The sequence below is a fragment of the Pleurodeles waltl genome, chromosome 10 (assembly GCF_031143425.1).
Source record: "Pleurodeles waltl isolate 20211129_DDA chromosome 10, aPleWal1.hap1.20221129, whole genome shotgun sequence".
In the NCBI taxonomy this organism is placed as follows: domain Eukaryota; kingdom Metazoa; phylum Chordata; class Amphibia; order Caudata; family Salamandridae; genus Pleurodeles; species Pleurodeles waltl.
The window spans coordinates 673,534,483-673,557,955 of NC_090449.1; the positions used below are offsets into that span (position 1 = coordinate 673,534,483).

General features: G+C 41.6%; 2 pseudogenes; both read right to left on the reverse strand.

Moving 5' to 3' along the window:
- Positions 1–6,219: 6,219 nt before the first annotated feature.
- LOC138262445 (translin pseudogene) lies at positions 6,220–7,557 on the reverse strand (annotated as a pseudogene).
- Positions 7,558–20,266: 12,709 nt separating this feature from the next.
- Positions 20,267–23,473, reverse strand: part of LOC138262446 (translin-like) — a 59,492-nt pseudogene continuing 56,285 nt past the window's right edge.

Consider the following 23,473-nt stretch of genomic DNA (forward strand, 5'->3'; position numbering starts at 1 on the left):
AAACCACAACAATTGCAGATCAATACCAAATATGCCTTTTGCTAGCCATTATCTCACCCCTCTTTTTCAACATTTACATGAAATCCTTGCAGAACTAATTAATAGTTTTGAATTCACTTACTATGACTTCATCAACGATACACAGATATTTCTTAAACTGGAAAGCCCTAAGCACATTGGAAACTCAAAAATCGTGGATTGTCCCTTAGCCATTGACCATGACATGGAGTCTCCTCCTACTAAATGCCTTGAATACTGAGATACTTACCTGTGGCGACTGGAAAACCTATGCTGCACTACACTCCGGGCCCAACCAACTAGGACCACCACTAAAATGCATCCAAGGAGAAGCAAAGCCTTGGACTTACAATAGATTCAAAACTATCCATGAATTTCCTTGTGGACACGTTATCCGGATCAGCCTTTTGTACCATAAAAATGCTCATCCAGGATTCCAACATAAGGTTAAAAAAGAAATGTCTTATCCTGTCCAAACTAGACTACACTAACAGCCTATCCACAGCTCAACTCTACCAACCATGAAAAGATTTAAGAGAATTCAGAGCTCTGCTGTCAGACTACTTCTATATGTAAAGCCCCCGGCCCATCTCACCCCTGCCTTGAATGCCATCCGAGGGTTAACAGTTCCAGAAGATCCACTTTCATGCTGCTTTGTATCATGCAGAAGGGTAGAATTGTAGTGGCCCAGTCTTCATGAGGAAGAAAATATCCAAATGCATCCAGCCTAGCAATCTGCAAGAAACAAAAAAAAAATGGTGCCACATCTTCCTCTGAACGAGCAGCCATACTCTGGAACTTGTTATCAGCACAAATAAGGTCTGCTGAGAACCATTTGACCTTCAGAAGGCTGGTTAAGGACTAGTTATTATCTACATGATCACAAGGCTCAGAAACAACAACTTACGGCAGTTGGAATAATAAGATAACAAATGCAAAAAAAAACAGATCCTTGCAGCTTACCTAAGCTATCAAACCATGAAGCCCAACAGAAGAGTACATTCCAGTCATAGAAGGCCTAACCATTCCTAAAAGGAACACACCAATCCTTACATCTGCAGGCATCCACTGACCCATTTCATGAAAAGAGCCCAAGCAGTTCCCTCTACAGATATAGATCTGTGATCATATCCATCACAGTCTGTGGCATGGAGCTTTAACTCCTCCATATGAGGTTTCCTTTGGTGAGTACATGTGAATTATGATTGTGCGAGAGCAGGTTGGAAGTTGACATGTGGGAGAATAGTTTCCTTCTCCATCTTGAGATTCCCACAGATAATTGTAAACAGTGGATGACTTTTACAGCAAGGAAGATCTGACACATTCTATTTCTAGACAAGTCTTTCCCCTTTTCATCTCCACATAAAGGTCTGACTTTAATCATAATCAAGCTAATTTGTTCAGTTTGGGCATTGCAGAGTTTCCACATTGATATTCTTTGTTGCCTATTTTTTTAAATGAAAATTGGAGGCTGGACACATGAATTTTGCTGCTTCACATCTAGAGAACTGCCTTGTTCATTTGAGGAACCTTGTTGACTCTGCTATGCCGGAAGGCACTGCTTTGTCAGTTAACCAACAACTACTTTTTGCTGTCTAGAGATAGCAACCCTGACCAAGTCGTTGTTGTCCTGACACACTCACGTTTGACACAATTGTGTTTTGTTTTTCAACATATCTACCATCCTTTCACCTGACAGTAAAAAAAAAGTCAGAAAACCCCCATAGAGCAATGCTGTTCAGTACCTCGTGCTAACAAAGTTAATGGGATTGCTACTTCATTGTCTTAGGCTCCACCCTGCAGGCACACAAATGCAAAAGATACATTTCCACTGCCTGGGGAAGCTATCCAAACTCCCGTCTTGTGCCTTTCCACAACCAGAGACATCCAAAATGGATCACACTTTACCTTCATAATTAATACTATGAACCAAACTTTAAGGGTGAACATTGAAAGAAATCTGCTCCAGCATTTGTCCTCTTCAATGTTTGCATTATTGCCTGTATCCTTTCTCACATTGCTATTATCATGAGGTACTGTTGTGTTTGAGCGCAGGCTATAGCTCTCCATATTTCTCTATATATGAATTCAGTTAGTCATTGAACTGATCAGTGGTTCATGCTTAAGCATCCTTCCAACTGTAGCCTTTCAGGGAACAGAATGTTGCCTGATTCCAGCGCACATCAAAAATACCGCATAAAGCTCTGTCTCACATACAAATAATGTTTTTTTTTCAACAGATTTACATCCATAATGTGCACACTATGTAAAAAAAGACCCCAATGTAAATATATAAATATTGACCTTAACTTACATCTTCGAATTGTTACCTCTTCTTTTGCTTCAAATGACCCTCTATTTACTTTCCATCCTCTACATGCCACTTTTCTTTGAGCACAGCTTACTCTAAGTCACATGTATGCTTGCCTTAATAGCTATTATTGTATTTTTTTACAAATTTTACAAATTGCGAACACCTCTTTCAAAGATCACAATCTATATTGAAATGTCATTCCCCTGCAAACTACCAACAACTAATCTCCTGTTGTCCATCTATAAATACCATCAACCATTTATTTGAACGTATTTCTCCCACTAAAGATCATACTTAATACAATTAATGTAATCTACCACATGAAACTGGAGTCAAAGCTGGGGGTGTTTTTCTTAAGAGCGCAAGACTAATCCTAATAACCACAGACGCATCTGTACAGCAATGTGCTGCCCATTGTAAAGAACTTTAACACATTGTCAAGAATAGCAAGTGCTATATAAATGCAATTGTAATACAATATATGAGCTTCCTGAATACTATAAAACTCAGCAGAGTGGCAGTTGATTGTAATTCGTACAAGCTGCATAATAATTCCCTTATAGTGCTTGACACCTTTACATTCAAATAAGACAAAACTGTTATGGGTCAGATCCATTTCCCTGTAACACAGCAATAAACCATCCATCACTTACGGAAAAGGCATGGCATAACTAAAGAGATCTGCCACATGCTGCTGGCCAAAGGAGGACCTTAATTTAGTCCACGGCTGCAAGTCCGACAAGTTATATACTATGACTGTTTCTTGATATCTAGCAGCGACAATCAGATATTAAACAAGACCTAATTAATAAAGACTATCCCAGCAGATCTCACTACAATCGTCCCTCCATCCTATGCATCAACTATAAACAAAATAATATCTCAGACTGGACAACCCATTGTAATAACCAGGTAAGTGGACTATACCATAAAGGAACGTGCAGAGCTGCTCAAACCTGCCAATTTACTGAAACCCATAATCTGCGCAACCTTTTCTTACACTTCTCCATTCATGACACTGCTAAGTGCTGCATAAAATAACATGATAACCATGTCTCAGTCATCATCATGCATGGCATGGAAACATTTCCCAAACAGGATCAAACCAAAGGGAACACACTTTATACCATACACCATGCACAGTGTAGCGTGCTACCCATGTAGGTGAGCATTGCTGCACCTCACATAGGGGTAGTAAATAATGTATGAATATTGCATTACAATACAATATAATTGTGTACATAAACAATGTATGCAAGTGTACATGCTATATATGTATATTTAAGCATAACATGTGAGAGAGCGTAACTTATAAAATCTATATTAACATGAAATGTTTATGAACTAATGTGTGATAACGCTGCATAGAATTTTTTTTAGTATATTTCGCCAAACGTGCACTTGAAATGTGACCACAGGGAGTGGCCGCCAATGTATACGGAGACTAATGAAAATGACTAATGTTCTGTTAAAGAATGGTTTTGTACTAATTATTAATGAGTATGTTATTAGAACGTCGCTAAATAAATCTCGTAGGCCTTAGTTAGCATGAGTCGAGGCCTAGCTGACTGGCTCTCATATTAAATGTGTTTTTCTAACGTGCAGTGTACTGACTTGCAAAAGGACATGAACTCTTGTTTTTCTTCAAACTAGAAGCTGAATGTATCTATAGTAGATCCTTTCTCATGAAATTCATATTGCTGGTAGAAAATGTAATGGTTAAAATGCAACAGTGTAGATTAGTATAATGTACAAGGTCGTTCAAACCGGTACAGACAATGGAGCTACTGACAGAAGATGTGCAAAGAATTACAGAAGGATGAAATCATACCGGACGTGCTACCTCTGAAGACGTCAATCATATGGACCAATAAAAAGTCTGAGAACTAATGTGGGGTGAAAGATTAATGACATAATCTGTTTTTTAATTGGCTAAAGATAGTGGGATGCAATAAATGTCCAATCAAGTTTTGATAGCGATTCAACTGATGTCCTGAAGACGAAGACCAAACCTTGGAGGGTAACTATGAAAATGAACTTCTGATTTGTCTGTTTGCTTTTCCTTTCTAGGTACCAACTGCTTACTTTTGACAGAGACCATAGTTAGATGTTTTCCAAATTGGTGTTCTAAATTGTTTTGCATGAAGCCCAACATGCCAATGCTAATCAGTGGTTAGGACAGGGTTCACTAAACTGACGCAAATAGGCAAACGACTGAATCCATGCTTTGTTGAACCGATACGTTAATGACATTCTGCTAAAGTTGATCTATGTTCACGCCGTGTTATGTTCTGATGTTTGTGATTCTTGCCTTAATTAAATCTTATCAGAGTTACCATATTGTGACGATGCTATTTTGTTTCTTGGCTTTGAGATTAACACACCTGCTCTTCGAATTGTAATTAATAGGGAATAAAACCTATAAAACTTTACTAACCTAGTGTGGTTATTCATGACTGCAAGGTCATGGTGGTGTCTTGAATTGATTAATGTGTTTGACTAAAGTGAAATGCATTGTGGTAATAAATATTGATGATATTATTGATGTATTGATTGACATATTGATTAGCTATCTCGTCCTAAGGTGTCTCTCAACTGGGTCTAAAGATTCAGTGGCCTAAAACGAGTCCTGATGTGTAGTAAATTATCATAGAAGGATGCGTTAAGAGTTCTGGTAGCAGAGCGACGATTTGTCACTTTGGGGCCCTAGGACGGAGAATTATATATATATATATATTTTTTTTTTTTAAGCGTTTAATGGATTTTATTGCTTACATTATAGCCAGTAAATCTAGCCTAGCTGAATGGCTAACCACGAGTTAACAATGAGTTACTGCTGATGTACATGCATGCTTCTTTTCTTCTCAACATCATACAATACTAAACCCAATTTCAATTTTGGTAAATGACTTCCTCAAAGGGGGAATAAAACCAACAGTACTTTTACAAATTTTGAATTGGGTATACACCATGTAACAATACATAGACTAACTTTCATCTGAGTTAAGCACATCAAACCTACTAAATGGACATTGTGGAGCAGAAAAGAGGAAACAAGCCTGCCTATAACTGTATGTTTATTGGAATGTACCATTAGAAAGCATGTTTCACTTCTCTTGCTTAATTACCCAGATCAAAATATGCTAGTCACACAACAGGTATTAAGTTGACTCTAAGCACAAGACTTCTTTTTGTGGTATCACCTAACCAGTTAGAAGCGCCGAAATGTATTTTCGTGAAACACATATTTGCTAATTCTGCTCTCCTTCCATTTAGCAAAATGAAAGTTTGTTTTTAAGTGAGGGAGACATGCTATGAAAGCCTGGCACAGCCAGTTCCATGAAAATCAAAATATACACTGGCATTGTCTGTTATATACCTTGAAACTTGGATAAACTGTAAAAGAATGAAATTCGATCTTTAACGATGTCATGCAGAAAGGTAGACTTGGGGCAGAAAATGTATCCCAGCCCTCTTCCCACGTCCCTGACTTTTGAGGCATAAAAACAGTGGGTTTATTTTGAAAAGAATACCATGTCATATGGTACTGAAACCTTACACAGACCCTTACCGAGGTGTAAAAGAACTGTGAGAAGCTGTGTATTTAAAATCCAAACTAATTGGCCGGGATTAAATGCTTTAAGTTATTCATGAGGTATTCTTTAATCTTACAGACTGAAATGTGCTCTATGAGGTTGTAAAAAAAGAAGCAAAAGCTTTCTCATACAACTTAGGCACGTATTCACCTTAAATAGGCAATAATTGTTGTAGGTCATGACAAACACATATTAGAAATCTATGGCAAACCTGTTGCCTGCACAACAAATCCAAGTGCCTAAAGTTAAATGATTACTATAGCAAAAAAGTTATTTTTTTCGAGTCTTTCTCTGGTCCAAATTCCTATCAAAAGAAAAAGGGTGGTGTTATTTGTAGATAACCTGCTCTTTGGGAGGTCGGCTTCATAAATTCTCTCATGAACATTAAGGATACATCTGGGGTTTCTTTCAGAGTAGTCTGCTCATGGAGCAGGAAGGAACTGTAATTTACAGTGGGAGGAGATATGACGTCACACAATGTGACTTTTAAATAGGATTACAGTCAAAATTAGGAAAAGTAACTTTTAGAGTCAAGTGAGGACAAAAACAAACTATGCAGTTTAACTTCACACAACTGTGCTACAAAACCCGGATCAGACCACTTGCATCTGTTGTATGCATTTGTAACTAATAAAAAATACTTTTACCGTTTTTTTGGTATTCCAAAAAAGAAAGGAAAGGAGCTGGACATATTCCTTGCTGACATCTACCCCGGTCGCAAACCTCTGAGCCAATTAAGGACAGACGCAAGCATGCTCTATTTCTCTGTTGCAACCACCTCTGCGGTCTTTTCCTTGTTGAGTCCTCGGATGGATAGGTCATATACCACCTCCTCAATTTTCTTCACATCATACTTGAGTCCATCATATCGCTTCCTCAGTGAATCATTTTTTAGGTTAAGAAGGCGGAATCCGGCATCCAGCTCATTAATGAAACTGGAAATGCGAAGGGGTCGAGAATAGTCCCCGGCAGTAACACTGTTCATAGACAGCCTGGACAGTTCACTTGCAAGTGTCAGAACGCCAGAAAGGTAAACTTCGATGTCAAGGTAAAATCTTTTATCCCGGTCACACTCAATGCCAACAATGTCTGCTACAGCTTCTCGAGTTACAAGTTATTCCGTCTCTAGGTAGACGAGAAATGCTTCCAGGAAAACCAAGCGCTGCAAGACGAACCTCCAGTGTTCATGAAACCTATAATACTGGTCAGCTGGGAACTTCGTCTTCAGAGCGGCCAGCTGTGTCTTCACTGTGCTGAAATGTTCTCGGGCTTTCAAAAACTTGGTGGGTATGTCTTTAAATCCAGCACCCTGATGAACCCCTTGCAATAGTGTCAAAATCTCTCTGGCCGTTTGCTCCAAACTCTGGACTACTTTTCTTATTTCTGGTATGGTGCACCACTGAAATCCAACAATGTATATTCAAAGATGGCGGTAACTCTTTGTTACATCCGGGAAGAAGGGTGGCACAGGGGCGACTGTGGGTGCCCAGCGCTATAAATAATAAATACGCCGACACGCTTGTAGTGGTTACTCCTCTTCTCCAGACGAAGGTCCCGGGTCCTCTTTAGTGTCGAGTGCGCAAGCGCTCTGGCCTGTTGTAATCTCTGTGGGCTTTTAAATACGCTCATTACTGATAGTCATTCTTTGTGGGGACGGAGAATTATTGTTTAAATTGTTTTTTGGAGATAATGCAAATTGGAGATATGATGTGTTTCTAAATTCCCCATGACTTTCCCGGGATATCGGAGCCTGCCTAAGTGAGTTGGGAATGTTATCGCGTTTTAGCATGTGTGGAATAGAATTTGCCCTTGCTCAGCTTATGCATTTTGCAGGAGTTTTGTGAAGATTATGTGTGTTTAAGCCAGGTAATGCTGTTCTAGTAGGAGTGCGCGTACTACGCAGTATGAGAGTAGGGAAGTCGGCGTACTTTATGTGAGTGTGGCGCTTGTGCCCGAACAATTATCCACGTGGTTGGTTGTTAATGTACGGACCCATCGTGGTCTAAAACTCCGGAGTACTGTATGTTGACAAGTGTAGGAGACACTTGGGTTTATGTTTAATTTGTGCTGTTTAATAGGTCAATCGGGCGTGGTTGAAAAGTCGAGTTTGAGTCAAATTGTATGAGTGAAACCTTCGATGGAGATTTGGCAAGTTCTAAAGTGCACTAGAACAAACCATTGACAAGTCGAGAGTAGGATTTGCGGGTCGAATTCTGCTTGCATATGCACGAACTGAGAAGGAGAGAGTAGCGGCCGAGGCTTCAAGTGAAATCTCTGTAAAGTTCTGAAGCGATTGTGTACCCTTCCTGTAGTGAACCGGCAAATTTTAGTTGTTGTTGTTGTTAAAGGTGCTCGCAGTAATTTGCATTAGTATGGTGTGAATCCAGTGTGAGGAGGACAAGCCGCAAGACTTTGTCAGCTGCAGTGTGTGAGTGTGACGTCAGCAGTGCCGCGCTGGGATAGGTCAGTTGCCGAGATAGGTCGCGCACGGATTGGCAGCCGTCTGTGAGAGGCAATAGGTTGAGAAAGGCAGGTGAAGAGTGTCCTGGGAATTAAAGTCACTTCCTGATTAAAACAAAACAAAAGAAAAGACGCAAAAACTGAATTTTATCAAGGCTTTTAGGAGCGCTCTGAAAGGAGACGCATACATTATGGCGAGTGAAGGGGAGCCTACACTGCCTGAGGGTACTCCACCTTAAATAGTAATGGAGGAAAAGGGAGTTGCGCCTTGTTTATAGATGAAACTTTGGCACAAATTAACAGAGAAGGAGGGATGTTTAGCGTTTCCGGAACACGGAACGTTCAATACAATAATTTTAGAGAATTTGAGGTGGATTTTAAGTGTACAAAAGCCACCTCCGACGCCAGCTCAGTACGAGGCATTAGCAGTCTGGGATTTAATGGCTATTAAACAAAGACACCAGAAATTCGAAAGGAGAATGAGGAGGGCAGAAAAGACTTTAGCTGATGCTAGATGGGACAATGAGAGCAAAATGTGGAGAAGAGGAATAGTTGACGGGCTCAAATTGTTTCCAGCAATAGCACAAGAAGACGAGACACAGGGAAGGAAAGCCACCTGTAAGACAGATAAGAGCTCTAGCAAACCAAAAGAGACTAAGAGGTCTTGGATAGAGGAAGACGACTCAGATGATGAGGAATTTCTTAATCAGTTGTTGCATGATCGCCCACCACTTTATGCAGTAGACGACAATGCCCCGAGCACTAGTGCGGGTCCTGGGAACCAGACGCAGGATAAGGGAGTTACAGATACAGTGCTGACTAGTGATACGGTTTTGACACAAAGTGGTGTCAGTGTACCCACTGCGCCAGACATGCAGAAACAGTTGCAACCTCCACCGCAGATACAGAGAATCTATCCAGACGTCTCAGTACTAGAGACTACTACGAGTCTGATGGTGGCACCTGATCCGATATATACAAAATCGAGGTTGGTGCAGATTGAGCCAACTCCGCAATTGTTGCCCCAGCCGCTGCAACAGCTGATTCCGGGTTTTAGTCCAGCAGCAGGATCTCCATTTATACCTGCACCAGTCACAGGGAGCCAAGCTTTGGGAGTTACCACTCCATGGAGTTTGGGACCAGGTCAGACACCAGCTGCCATATCACTACCTATTACAGTTGTCCACCAGTACCGCTGTATGCACAAGGTAAGCCTGGCACATGCGATCAGGGAGTGAGTACCCCAGAAATAACAAGAGGAGGGTTCATAGGAACTCCCCAACCCATTCTACCAAGAGAACAAGCAGCAGAAGGACTCCTATCTTTGTTAGACCTCAGTCCGATTGGAGCTCCTCTAGCGGCAATGAGACAAGCAGGGTTGAGCGTGCTAGCCCCACAGGCAATGAGTGCAGAGACATCACAGTACCCATTGATGCAGTCAGGAAACATTTTGTTGCAAGGTTTCTCTGTGCAACAATTGAATGAGTGGTTAGAAAAGACCTATGCTTCACAAAAGACTGCGGTAACTGTAGAGAAGCAAGAAAAAGAAGAATACCAAAATTTTGTAAGACTGGGAATGGAAGCTGCCGAACTAGTGGAAGGGACAATGGGGGGTAAACAGATTAGAGTCATACACAGAAGCAGAATTGAGGTATCTGTGCCCAAAAATCACTAAAGAAGTAGGTAAAGTACATCAGAGGTTGGCGAACCTGGCAGACAAATACAATATTGATAATGAGAGTACTAAACATTTGAAAAGAAGCTACAGATTAGACTTTGACTCTAAGGATTTTGAGCATATGAGGTCTGTCGGAATGAAAGCGCATCTTAAAGAAATACTGCACAGTGCACAGATCTGGGGAGCTTCAGAGAAATGGGAAGGCAGATGGGCAAAGAAAAGAGATAAGGAAAAAGGTGACAGTCCGGGATCAAGTCAGACTAAAGCCTCGCCGGACACTGGGACAGTGAAGATATTACCAATTAGAGAAACAGCTGGAGGGGTTCTAGTCCATGTACTGTGGTCTAGAAGAAACATTCTGTCATTCACAAATGATTACCCCAGGTTAAGGGAAAAGCCAATAGAGTGGTACCAGCAGACAGACAGGTTTGTAAAGCTTGCGAAGTGTCTCTTGGAGGACTTGAATACTTTGTTTGAGATCATTGTTCCATCTGACTTATGGCTTGAGTGCAAGAGAGGTATGGACTGGCCGACACAGGAGCCAGCAAAGGATAAGATGACCGGAGCACCATTCGAGGAGGTGATGAAGTACTATCATAAAGTGATTGAGTTCTTGAAGCAGAAAGTGTCGCCAAAAGTGACTGATTGGCAGAAAATCGACCGGACCTCACAGGAGGTCAAAGAGTCAATTCATGCTTACTATGAGAGCTTGTTGAAAGCGTTTAAACATTACAGTGGCACTGAGACTATTGAGCCGAAAGACATGAACCATCTTGTATTCAGATTTGTTGAAGGGCTGAGACCAGAGGTGAGCTAGATGATTAAGAATCATTTGATTTGTTGGCAAGCGAAGCCGATTGACGAAGTGTTGCAGTATGCGAAGTACTGTAGTGATGAGATTGAACTGAAGCAGAGAAAGTTGAAGGAGAAAGTGATGGTGATGCAGATTAAGGCAGCACAGGCAGGCATGCAGGGAAATGGGATTCAGCAGATGATACAACAGCAACCGCAAGGGAATGGCGTGTTTCAGGCGCAACCGAGAGGCAGAGGTCAAGTTTTTGTGAATCGCGGTCCAGATTTCAAAACTGTTGTGGTTCAAAATGACGTACAAGGGATGAAAAAGATGTCGCCATGTCACACGTGCGAGGGTGTGGGGCATTGGAAGCGGGAATGCCCAAATATGGTGCAGGATGGTGTCGTTCAACAAAGCACTGATGTTGGTATATTTAAAAATATGAGGGGTCAAAAATCGAGAGGTCAAAACCAGAACTTCCAGAATAACATGGCTCAGATGCAGGGGTTACAACCCATGCAGCAAATACAAATGCTGCGTATTTAACCAGCACAAATACAGCAGGTACAACAGCAGGTTCCCATGGTACCTAGACAGCAAATGCAATTACCATTAACTCCAATGGGACAGCAACAGGTGATGCTTCCTCAGCAGGTCACAGGCCAAATGATGGGTCAAAATAACACTGTGCAGCAGTTCCCATTGCGGGGTGAAGATGGGATGAATGATGAATGGTCGGATGACAGTTCAGACAGTGAAGACTGTAGGCTTGCAGCGTCATTGGAAGTAGATCAAAGGGGACCCTATGTAGAGGGGAAGGTGATGGGTCACAAGGTTTCATTCTTGGTTGACACAGGTGCTATACGCTCTACAGTCAGAAGTGCAGAGGTTCCGAAATTACCACTATCAGGGTGTACCATAAGAGTGGTACGAGTAGCAAACCAGTACCTGACAAATCCGATTACTGACCCAGTTCAAGTTGAGATTGGCAACTTCCAGGGACTGCATAAGTTTGTTGTCTGTGATTCGAGTCCTGTGTCCCTACTAGAAAGAGACTTACTGTGCAAGACGAAATGTTCGATTACCTGTTCTAATGAAGGAACTGAAGTGCAGACAAACAGTGATGATGAGGGGGATGATAGGCAGTTTCCAGAATCGGAGACAGAGACCGCAGATGAGGAATATCCTCTAATAACCTTATTCCCGATGCTTACAGTGACTGACTTTCCAGCTGAATTGCAGGGAACTGTGACAGAGAAAGTGTGGGACCTGACAGGAAAGGAAGTGGGATTGATAAAAGGAGTGGAACCGGTTAAAGTACAGGTGAAGCCAAATGCAGTGTTTCCCCAGGTGCCGCAGTATCACATGGCACAAGATGTTCTCATCCAGGGATCACAGATAATCGCAGACTTTGTAAAGCAAGGAGTTCTGAAGGAGGTATTGAGCAGCCCATGTAATTCACCAATAATGGGTCTGAAAAAGCCTTGTGGGAAAGTTTGAATTGTGCAGGACTTGAGGAAAATAAACGAGATTGTGGTAAAATGTTGCCCCATAGTACCGAATCCAGCAGTAATCATGTTCCAGGTTCCGTGTGATGCAGAATGGTTCACAGTTGTGAACCTCTCACAAGCGTTCTTTTCTGTGCCTCTTCATGAGGACAGCCAATTTCTCTTCAGTTTCAAATTCTTGGACAAGGTGTACAGTTGGTGCAGAATTCCTCAAGGGTTTTCTGAGTCACCATCCATCTTCAATCAGATATTGAAGAAGGACCTAGAGTGTTAGAATTGCCTTTCAGTTCGACCCTAGTGCAGTACATTGATGACTTGCTGATTGCGTCCAGAACGAAAGACGATTGTAGGTATGACACAATTGCCTTACTGAACCATTTGGGAAAGAACGGACATAAAGTGTCCCCAAAGAAATTGCAGTACTGTCAGAAAGAGGTGAAATACTTAGGACACTTGATTGAGAAAGGGTCCAGGAGAATATCAAAGGAGTGGGTGACAGCCATACTGCAGATGAATCCCCCGACAACATAAAGAGATGTCAGAATGTTTTTGGGAATGGTGGGCTACTGTCGCCAGTGGATACCCAACTTTTCGATTATCTGTAAACCATTGATAAAACTGACAGGCAAGGAAACTAAGGATGACCCGTATACCATAATTCTGTCCGAGGAAGAGCTTGAGTCATTCATGGAATTGAGAGAGTGCATGTGTAGGGCACCAGCCTTAGGTATGCCTGATTACATGAAGCCTTTTCTACTGTTCTGTCATGAACATGATGCTTGTTCTTTGTCTGTCTTAACACAGGTCCATGGAGGTGCAAACCGCCCTGTAGCATATTTTTAAGCTACCTTGGACCCAGTCGCAGCAGCCTTACCGGGTTCTTTGCGCGCAGTTGCAGCAGTTGGTCAGAGCCTCACACAGTGTGAAGGCACAGTGATGGGACATCCCTTGACAGTAATGGTTCCAAATACAGTTGAAATCCTGTTGACCCGAACGAAAACTCAGCACATGACAAATGCCCGACTAACCCGATATGAGACAATTATTTTGGTGTCACCTAATGTCTCATGAAATGATGTACTGTGTTGAACCCGGCAACTCTACTTCCTGTTGAAAACACTGAGATTAACAATGCAGAGGAAGTGGAGCACGACTGTCTTGAGGTAACAGAACTGTGCACCAAACCTAGGCCTGACAGTAAAGATACGCAGTTAAAAGAAAATGACTGTATTATGTTTGTTGATGGATCCTGTTTGAGAGACTCAGTCAGAATACTGAGAGCTTGCTATGCTGTGTGTACAATCACCAGTATTATAGAAGCTTCCTGGCTCGAAAGAGTGTATTCCGCACAAGTGGCAGAATTAATTGCCCTTACTAAGGCTTGCCACGCAGCTGAAAATCTGAAAGTCCCTGTCTATACCGACAGCAGGTACGGATTTGGCATTGTACATGATTTTGGCCAATTGTGGTCACAGAGGGGTTTTATGACCTCTTCTGGTTCACCAGTGAAAAATGGCAAACAGATTAAGGATTTGTTGCATGCGATTGAGTTGCCTCTTGAAATTGCCGTGGTGAAATGCAGTGTTGGCGTTAAGTCACCGGACTTTGTATCAATGGGAAACGGCTATGCAGATCAAGTCGCAAGGTTTTGCGCATTGAACTGTATATCGTTCAAGGATCAGTGGGAATTGTTACCGCAAACTGAAAATAAAACGTGCTTAAATTTTGCATTAAGAGCTGTTGACACATTAGATGAGCTCAAATCACTGCAGGGCTGTGCTAGCGGAGAAGAAAAACGCTCCTGGCAGAGAATGCAATGTGTACAGAGAGCTGACGACTTGTGGGTGTCAGAGGAGGGGAAACTGATTTTGCCAAACAGTCTTCTGTCACAATTTGCAAGGCTTTATCATGGACAGGCACATCTTGGGAGAGACGCAATGATCAGATTGTTCAAAATCGATTGGTTTAATCCGAAATTCAGACAAGCCGCAGAGGTTACCTGTCACAGGTGCATCATCTGTCAACAGATGAATGCAGGAAAAGGGACTGTGGTGACTTTGAGCCACATAGGGAGAGCAGGAGATCCGTTTAGCAAGATGCAGATGGATTTCATTGAGATGCCTGTATATGGAGGCTTGAAGTACATGTTGGTGATTGTGTGTGTTTTCAGTCACTGGATCGAAGCATTCCCTACACGTAGGAATGACAGTCTTACAGTAGCAAAGCTGTTGCTAAGAGAGTTAATACCACGGTTCGGATTTACGGTCTCTTTAGAATCAGATAGGGGCAGACACTTCGACAATGAGGTGACAAAGCTCTTATGTGCTGCATTAGACATTGAATAGAAGTTGCATTGTAGCTACCGCCCCGAAGCATCGGGACTAGTGGAACAGATGAATGGTACCTTGAAGTCAAGAAAGGCAAAAATGTGCGCAGCTACCAATATGAAGTGGCCAGATGCATTGCCTTTAGTGCTGATGTCAATGAGAAACACCCCTGATAAGAAGACAGGACTATCCCCCCATGAAATACTCATGGGCAGGTCTATGAGGTTGCCCGCAGTACATGCAAATGCTCTTGTGAATATCACGGATGATATGGTGTTGGACTACTGCAAGGGTTTGCCTGATGTGGTCCGCTGCTTTTCCCATCAGGTGGAGGCCAATACATTACCACCAATCAGTGATCCAGGTCACACCCTGCAAGCCGGTGACTGGGTGGTTGTCAAGAAGCACGTGAGGAAGTTGTGTTTGGAGGCGCACTGGAAGGGGCCATATCAAGTAATATTGACAACAACCACTGCTGTGACGTGTGCAGGTGTTCCAAACTGGATACATGCCAGTCACACAAAGAAGGTGACATGTCCGACTGATGAGGAACTTGAAGTGCCCGAAGCAACAACTCCAGAAAAGGAAGTCTCAAGGCCGGAGAGTATTCAAAGGGAAACTGAGACTGCAGGAGAGCCCACTGAGGATGTCTTGGTCCCTCAGACAGTAAACAAGTTTGAGAGAGGCGACGGTGAGCCTATCTCAGTAAAGGCAGCAGGAGAACCGCAACAAGGAGAGGTTTTCCTAGAAGCAGACGGATACGGGTTAGAACTTGAACCCGTTACAGACCCAGAAGACGAGGGGGAAAGAACAGAAGGAGATCAAAGCACACAGACACTTCCTGAGCCAAATGCAGGTCCGTCAAGAGAAAACACCATAGCACAAGAGGAGGGTGCTGTTCAGCGTCCTGAAAGGCCAAGCAGGAAGAAAACGCATAAAGGTGATCACTGGCCAAAGAAACAAGTGGCAAGGAAAAAGGTCGTTCCAGGTGAAACAATAGAGGAAGAAATTAATACAACCAGAAGGGAGGATCTTAGTGAAGGAGAGTTGCAGAGTGAACGCAGACTAAAAAGAAAAAGAGTCGCAAACAGAAGGTACGCAGGTCCTTAATGGGCATATGCAACAACATCTGAATGGCAACAAGAATTCTTAGCATTCTGTTTTGATCGAGAGGTACCAGGCCAATATTACGGCATCTGAAGTCAACTAGAGAAAAAGACTGCGTTAGAATTGAAGGAGAAATTGAAATTGAAAGCTGAAAGGCTGAAAAAAGAGACTGAAAATTATCGGATGTGACACTAATAACCTGAATTGACACTGAAAACCTGATTATGACAAGCTGCTAACCTGATTTGACAAAAGGGTCCTGGGTGAGTGAAACGCTGTAAATACACGCAGAGAGAGAGAGAGACTTGCATCAAGAAAAAAAAAAAGGAGCTTTTAAATCATCCTCAAGTTGTTTGTTTGAGTTGCTCTACTATCTGATTCTTTACAGACCATGGCTTACATTAGAGGTAGTAGCAAAAAGGGTAAAGTGTGTGGTTGGCTAAGTGTTATATTAGGTATTATGTGTGCGATAATAATTGTGGGTGTGATTGTGGGAATGCCATGGTTGGATAAGAAAGTGACTAACAATGCTTCAAAACCTGAGACTGCTACACTAACACCGTGGGAGAAGTTAGAGCAGGATACAAAATATTTGCATGAGGGAACTAATTCAAAGGGGGAACTTTCAACAAATGTTTTCTATCGCTTATTGAATGAGTATGTTGACACAATGGATGCGAGAAACTGTTATGTGTGCACGAAGATTCCTTCATCAGTACAAGAGGGGGTCACTTATCACAGTCTGCCTTTAACCTACAGGATAAGTTGTAGTTTGCTACTAACAAGATTCTATGACCAGGAACATGTGCAATATTTGTATTCAAATCTAGATGTAGTGTTTTCTTTTGTGCCTGTGATTGAGTTTCTAAACAAATTAGCTAAGGAGCATAGTATAAAATTAGTGAGAGGTTTCTTTGAGCCGACACTGACATTTGGGACAGCTTATGCACATCGCAATAATTTGACCTGTCTACTAACACCTGTGGAGAAAAGCTTCTTAGATCACACTGATGATAGACGCAAAGCACTGAAAGAAAGGCTAGAGAAAGGGTTAGAGAAACGCACATATGCAAATGATTATGCTTACACTGCAATTAAGGCGCAGGGCAAATTGGCTATAGACGCATTACATGTAGGAAGGCTTTGTATATATAGGCCGAAATCTGATCATGGCACTTTATTTGTGGGAACAAGTGAATGCAGGCATGTGTTTTTGTTTCAGAGTAAATGGACATTCATCTTAAATGGACAGGATCCAGCGATCCCTGGGATCTATTATATCTGTGGACTTAATGCTTATTACCGTCTCCCTAAGGGGTGGTATGGGACATGTTATTTGGGGATAGTTTTCCCAAAGATTTACCAGATTGATGACTTAAAGCAAATACCTAAAATGTCTGAATTACAACATACTAGACAGAAACGAGAGACAGCGGCTGCTGTCGTTGGTGACATATTTGGAGCCATAATTCCTTCAGTAGGGGTTATCTTAAACTCCATAAACATTCGAAAGTTGTCTACTATTGTGGATAACATGCTGACAAATTTTACAGGGGCTGTACTCCTGATGGATACTGAACTTGCTGCGGAAAGAGCTATGACTCTTCAAAATCATTTTGCTTTAGACATTCTTTTAGCAAAGAGCGGCGGAGTCTGTAAGATGCTTAACGAGCGTCATTGCTGCTTGTTTATTCCGGATAATGGTAAAAAGATTAGAGGTATGCTTACTAACCTAACAAGCGATGGTGCAGATTTGAAAGATTTGAAGGAACCTGGAGTTTGGGAGAAGGTTGGAAAAGGAATTGCCAGAGTAGGGAGCTAGTTTAGTAATATTTGGAATGGGGAGATTGCAGAAATATTAGGGGGTCTATTAATTGTCTTGATCTGTTTATTAGGCTTATGGGGAGCATGTCAAATTAATGAAAGAATTAGAAGAAATTGTACCAGAAGAAATAAAAGAAACGAAGTCAATGAAAGGGAGAAAATGTTTAATGAAATTTGGGAGAGTTCACACAAAGGTCAAGATGTTGAAATGCGCATTATGCGCAAAGTGAAAAATAAAAAATGAAAGGTTGAAAGGGAAAGGTTTGTGTGATGACTAGGGTCATCAGAGGAGGGACTGAGAGAGCGTAACTTTTAAAATCTATATTAACATGAAATGTTTATGAACTAATGTGTGATAACGCTGCATAGAAATTTTATTAGTATATTTTGCCAAACATGCACTTGAAATGTGACCACGGGGAGTGGCCGCCAATGTATATGGGGACTAATGAAAATGACTAATGTTCTGTTAAAGAATGGTTTTGTACTAATTATTAATGATTATGTTATTAGAATTTCGCTAAATAAATCTCGTAGGCCTTAGTTAGCATGAGTCGAGGCCTAGCTGACTGGCTCTCATATTAAATGTGCTATTCTAACGTGCAGTGTACTGACTCGCAAAAGGACATGAACTCTTGTTTTTCTTCAAACTAGAAGCTGAATGTATCTATAGTAGATCCTTTCTCATGAAATTCATATTGCTGGTAGAAAATGTAATGGTTAAAATGCAACAGTGTAGATTAGTATAATGTACAAGGTCATTCAAACCGGTACAGACAATGGCGCTACTGACAGAAGATGTGCAAAGAATTACAGAAGGATGAAATCATACCGGACGTGCTACCTTTGAAGACGTCAATCATATGGACCAATAAAAAGTCTAAGAACTAATGTGGGGTGAAAGATTAATGACATAATCTGTTTTTTAATTGGCTAAAGATAGTGGGGTGCAATAAATGTCCAATCAAGTTTTGATGGCGATTCAACTGATGTCCTGAAGACGAAGACCAAACCTTGGAGGGTAACTATGACAATGAACTTGTGATTTGTCTGTTTGCTTTTCCTTTCTAGGTATCAACTGCTTACTTTTGACAGGGACCATAGTTAGATGTTTTCCAAATTGGTGTTCTTAATTGTTTTGCATGAAGCCCAACATGCCAATGCTAATCAGTGGTTAGGACAGGGTTCACTAAACTGACGCAAATAGGCAAACGACTGAATCCATGCTTTGTTGAACCGATACGTTAATGACATTCTGCTAAAGTTGATCTATGTTCACGCCGTGTTATGTTCTGATGTTTGTGATTCTTGCCTTAATGAAATCTTATCAGAGTTGCCATATTGTGACTATGCTATTTTGTTTCTTGGTTTTGAGATTAACACACCTGCTCTTCGAATTGTAATTAATAGGGAATAAAACTGATAAAATTCTACTAACCTAGTGTGGTTATTCATGACTGCAAGGTCATGGTGGTGTCTTGAATTGATTAATGTCTTTGACTAAAGTGAAATGCATTGTGGTAATAAATATTGATGACATTATTGATGTATTGATTGACATATTGATTAGCTATCTCGTCCTAAGGTGTCTCTCAACTGGGTCAAAAGATTCATTGGCCTAAAACGAGTCCTGATGTGTAGTAAATTATCATAGAAGGATGAGTTAACAGTTCTGGTAGCAGAGCGATGGTTTGTCCCTTTGGGGCCCTAGGACGGAGAATTATATATATATATATATATATTTTTTTTTTTTAAGCGAAAAATTGATTTTATTGCTTACATTATAGCCAGTAAATCTAGCCTAGCTGAATGGTTAACCACGAGTTAACAATGAGTTACTGCTGATGTACATGCATGCTTCTTTTCTTCTCAACATTATACAATACTAAACCCAATTTCAATTTTGGTAAATGACTTCCTCAAAGGGGGAATAAAACCAACAGTACTTTTACAAATTTTGAATTGGGTATACACCATGTAACAATACATAGACTAACTTTCATCTGAGTTAAGCACATCAAATCTACTAAATGGACATTGTGGAGCAGAAAAGAGGAAACAAGCCTGCCTATAACTGTATGTTTATTGGAATGTACCATTAGAAAGCATGTTTCACTTCTCTTGCTTAATTACCCAGATCAAAATATGCTAGTCACACAACAGGTATTAAGTTGACTCTAAGCACAAGACTTCTTTTTGTGGTATCACCTAACCAGTTAGAAGTGCCGAAATGTATTTTCGTGAAACACATATTTGCTAATTCTGCTCTCCTTCCATTTAGCAAAATGAAAGTTTGTTTTTAATTGAGGGAGACATGCTATGAAAGCCTGGCACAGCCAGTTCCATGAAAATCAAAATATACCCTGGCATTGTCTGTTATATACCTTGAAACTTGGATAAACTGTAAAAGAATGAAATTCGATCTTTAACGATGTCATGCAGAAAGGTAGACTTGGGGCAGAAAATGTATCCCAGCCCTCTTCCCACGTCCCTGACTTTTGAGGCATAAAAACAGTGGGTTTATTTTGAAAAGAATACCATGTCATATGGTACTGAAACCTTACACAGACCCTTACCGAGGTGTAAAAGAACTGTGAGAAGCTGTGTATTTAAAATCCAAACTAATTGGCCGGGATTAAATGCTTTAAGTTATTCATGAGGTATTCTTTAATCTTACAGACTGAAATGTGCTCTATGAGGTTGTAAAAAAAGAAGCAAAAGCTTTCTCATACAACTTAGGCACGTATTCACCTTAAATAGGCAATAATCGTTGTAGGTCATGACAAACACATATTAGAAATCTATGGCAAACCTGTTGCCTGCACAACAAATCCAAGTGCCTAAAGTTAAATGATTACTATAGCAAAAAAGTTATTTTTTTCGAGTCTTTCTCTGGTCCAAATTCCTATCAAAAGAAAAAGGGTGGTGTTATTTGTAGATAACCTGCTCTTTGGGAGGTCGGCTTCATAAATTCTCTCATGAACATTAAGGATACATCTGGGGTTTCTTTCAGAGTAGTCCGCTCATGGAGCAGGAAGGAACTGTAATTTACAGTGGGAGGAGATATGACGTCACACAATGTGACTTTTAAAGAGGATTACAGTCAAAATTAGGAAAAGTAACTTTTAGAGTCAAGTGAGGACAAAAACAAACTATGCAGTTTAACTTCACACAACTGTGCTACAAAACCCGGATCAGACCACTTGCATCTGTTGTATGCATTTGTAACTAATAAAAAATACTTTTACCGTTTTTTTGGTATTCCAAAAAAGAAAGGAAAGGAGCTGGACATATTCCTTGCTGACATCTACCCCGGTCGCAAACCTCTGAGCCAATTAAGGACAGACGCAAGCATGCTCTATTTCTCTGTTGCAACCACCTCTGCGGTCTTTTCCTTGTTGAGTCCCCGGATGGATAGGTCATATACCACCTCCTCAATTTTCTTCACATCATACTTGAGTCCATCATATCGCTTCCTCAGTGAATCATTTTTTAGGTTAAGAAGGCGGAATCCGGCATCCAGCTCATTAATGAAACTGGAAATGCGAAGGGGTCGAGAATAGTCCCCGGCAGTAACACTGTTCATAGCCAGCCTGGACAGTTCACTTGCAAGTGTCAGAACGCCAGAAAGGTAATCTTCGATGTCAAGGTAAAATCCTTTATCCCGGTCACACTCAATGCCAACAATGTCTGCTACAGCTTCTCGAGTTACAAGTTATTCCGTCTCTAGGTAGACGAGAAATGCTTCCAGGAAAACCAAGCGCTGCAAGACGAACCTCCAGTGTTCATGAAACCTATAATACTGGTCAGCTGGGAACTTCGTCTTCAGAGCGGTCAGCTGTGTCTTCACTGTGTTGAAATGTTCTCGGGCTTTCAAACACTTGGTGGGTATGTCTTTAAATCCAGCACCCTGATGAACCCCTTGCAATAGTGTCAAAATCTCTCTGGCCGTTTGCTCCAAACTCTGGACTACTTTTCTTATTTCTGGTATGGTGCACCACTGAAATCAAACAATGTATATTCAAAGATGGCGGTAACACTTTGTTACATCCAGGAAGAAGGGTGGCACAGGGGCGACTGTGGGTGCCCAGCACTATAAATAATAAATACGCCGACACGCTCATAGTGGTTACTCCTCTTCTCCAGACGAAGGTTCCGGGTCCTCTTTAGTGTTGAGTGCGCAAGCGCTCTGGCCTGTTGTAATCTCTGTGGGCTTTTAAATACGCTCATTACTGATAGTCATTCTTTGTGGGGACGGAGAATTATTGTTTAAATTGTATTTTGGAGATAATGCAAATTGGAGATATGATGTGTTTCTAAATTCCCCATGACTTTCCCGGGATCTCGGAGCCTGCCTAAGTGAGTTGGGAATGTTATCGCGTTTTAACATGCGTGGAATAGAATTTGCGCTTGCTCAGCTTATGCATTTTGCAGGAGTTTTGTGAAGATTATGTGTGTTTAAGCCAGGTAATGCTGTTCTAGTAGGAGTGCACGTACTCCGCAGTATGAGAGTAGGGAAGTTGGCGTACTTTATGTGAGTGTGGCGCTTGTGCCCGAAAAAGTATCCACGTGGTTGGTTGTTAATGTACGGACCCATCGTGGTCTAAGACTCCGGAGTATATTGACTAGTGTAGGAGACACTTGGGTTTATGTTTAATTTGTGCTGTTTAATAGGTCAATCGGGCGTGGTTGACAAGTCGAGTTTGAGTCAAATTGTATGAGTGAAACCTTCGATGGAGATTTGGCAAGTTCTAAAGTGCACTAGAACAAACCATTGACAAGTCGAGAGTAGGATTTGCGGGTCGAATTCTGCTTGCATATGCGCAAACTGAGGAGAGAGTAGCGGCTGAGGCTTCAAGTGAAATCTCTGTAAAGTTCTGAAGCGATTGTGTACCCTTCCTGTAGTGAACCGGCAAATTTTAGTTGTTGTTGTTGTTAAAGGTGCTCGCAGTAATTTGCATTAGTTTGGTGTGAATCCAGTGTGAGGAGGACAAGCCGCAAGACTTTGTCAGCTGCAGTGTGTGAGTGTGACGTCAGCAGTGCCGCGCTGGGATAGGTCAGTTGCCGAGAGGGGTCGCGCACGGATTGGCAGCCGTCCGTGAGAGGCAATAGGTTGATAAAGGCAGGTGAAGAGTGTCCTGGGAACTAAAGTCACTTCCTGATTAAAACAAAACAAAAGAAAAGACGCAAAAACTGAATTTTATCAAGGCTTTTAGGAGCGCTCTGAAAGGAGACGCATACATTATGGCGAGTGAAGGGGAGCCTACACTGCCTGAGGGTACTCCACCTTATATAGTAATGGAGGAAAAGGGAGTTGCGCCTTGTTTATGGATGAAACTGTGGCACAAATTAACAGAGAAGGAGGGATGTTTAGCGTTTCCGGAACACGGAACGTTCAATACAATAATTTTAGAGAATTTGAGGTGGATTTTAAGTGTACAAAAGCCACCTCCGAGGCCAGCTCAGTACGAGGCATTAGCAGTCTGGGATTTAATGGCTATTAAACAAAGACACCAGAAATTCGCAAGGAGAAGGAGGAGGGCAGAAAAGACTTTAGCTGATGCTAGATGGGACAACAAGAGCAAAATGTGGAGAAGGGGAATAGTTGACGGGCTCAAATTGTTTCCAGCAATAGCACAAGAAGACGAGACACAGGGAAGGAAAGCCACCTGTAAGACAGATAAGAGCTCTAGCAAACCAAAAGAGACTAAGAGGTCTTGGATAGAGGAAGACGACTCAGATGATGAGGAATTTCTTAATCAGTTGTTGCATGATCGCCCGCCACCTTATGCAGTAGACGACAATGCCCCGAGCACTAGTGCGGGTCCTGGGAACCAGACACAGGATA